Here is a 2,018-nt window from a genome sequence, read left to right on the forward strand (position 1 = left end):
CACTCTCAGCTTCTGTAAGCCAACTCCTCAGGGTTCACACTCTGCTGAGAGGAGCATTAGCCATCGACATGCCATGGAAGAACACACAAAAGAGCCCTGCCCCTCCCAATGCATGAGACCTCTGATTAAGAATGGGGTATTTCCCAATGTGCCCTGAAACATGTCACGTCATTCTTGGAATGGGTCCTTGGCTCATAGCCATGGAGGTGGAGGTGGAGTGCCCCTTTTCCTTTCCTGGGCTGATGACTTGTCTTCCGGTTCCACTCTATGTTCTGTAGCCAAATTCGTGTGTTGGTGGGCCTTGTTGGTGCTTGAGAAAGTGCAGGGACTCAGGAGATTTTCCTGTGTTTGTCTTTTTTTCCAGAAACCCAGCAGGCCACTGCCCGTCCACACGACCAGTACGAGGTGTGTCCCGGGCTCTGTGTTTGAGAGTCAGCCTCGTGTCCAGAACTTGGATGAGAGTCTCACCTTCAGTAGCGCACATCCCTTTCAGATACCTGAAGTTGGACTCAACTCAGGTCCTGGGATGCAGACACAACCGGATGTGAGCATCCCTGGCACCATCCAGTCGGCAGCAAGGCACTCAGGGCAGATCCCTGCCCTCCTTGGGAAGAAAGCACCTGAAACGCCAGAGGTTGTCTCCTCTAAAGTTGCCCAGACTTCTGCCCAAATTCTCAGAGGGGGCCATGTGCTCCACCCTCCTTCACTAGCCAGTTGTCCTGACGTTAGCAAAGAGCCCTGCCTGCAGCCTGCAGCATGTCCACAGGGCCAGGGCCACAAACTCAGCCTCCAGGCCTCAGGCAAGAGACAGGCTCAGGTCCACAAACAGACTGGCCAGAATGCCCCAAAGAAACTCAGGCTGGGGCAAAGTCTCACTCAACGGGGGAACACCTGTGAGCCAGGCTCAGAGGCTGGGAAATCTCTGCCTTCTTGGCAAGATACAAGTGGAATCAGACTAAAAGGGTCACCCCAAGTGACCAGAAAATCTCCAGCCCATGATTCCAGCATGGATCTTTGCCCTCCCAAGGAAAGCCCTTTCCTGAATCCAGTCAAGCCGTGTACCAAATCGAGTCCACCAGCACCCAGCTGTGTTGCCCGACAGCCCCTCCTAATGGTCTTCAAGAGAATGCACAAAAACTGGTGGAGATCCAGGTTCATTGCTGATCTCCCTTCCTCTCCAGCTGCTGCAAAGACCAGTGCTCTTGCTGACACTCCTCCCTATCTTGATGAGTGGGAGTGTCCCAGCTCCCAGGAGCCAGTGAGTGTCCTCTATGAAGACCTTCTTGTGTCCTCCTCCTCTGAGGACAGTGACATGGAATGAGGCCCACCATAGCAGGGAAGAATGGCCCTTGGGGCTCCAATAACTTGCAGGGTCTCTCATGCAGGAGCAGGTGGCACCAGGGTCACAGGACCTTTCTAGCTATGGAGTGGGAGCCAAGGCTGGGACTTCAGAAAGCGCTGGCACAGCCACAGACCCTGCCTGCATCTGATGCATAGCCACCTGTCCAGAACTCAGAGACGAGACTCCTCTGAATGGTGTTTCCAGGGGATGGTCCGATGTGCTCATGTCACCTTCCACAGGCTTTCAATGGGATGACAAATGGAGTGTATATGCAGGTGTAGAGATTGAAGTTGGACAGAAGTAGAAGGCTCAAGTTTGTCCTTTTTGTCCTATGACTGCATGGAGGTTTACACTGGCTGATCACTGGGACCTCTGTCCTGGGCTTCAGTGGACCTTCTTGACGCTCGAGTGTGGTCATGGAAAGCATTGTGGACAATTTCTCTGGCCTTTCCTTTTTTGTTCCTTGCCCCTTATGATAATCATGTACTTGACGCTTCTCTGAATCCTCAATCAATTTTCCCCATGTTTTACTGTGTGCATCCTTTGAGTGCTCAATAGGCATATGCCTTTCTACTTTGTCTTTCCTGAAAACTGCATTTTTTTGTGTGTCCTAGTGCTCAATTGTAATGACTTGGACAGCCCGAATGTCTCAGATGATGTCCACATGGCAATTAAG

The sequence above is a fragment of the Spermophilus citellus genome, assembly GCF_964194105.1.
Source record: "Spermophilus citellus genome assembly, contig: SCAFFOLD_36, whole genome shotgun sequence".
Classification (NCBI taxonomy): domain Eukaryota; kingdom Metazoa; phylum Chordata; class Mammalia; order Rodentia; family Sciuridae; genus Spermophilus; species Spermophilus citellus.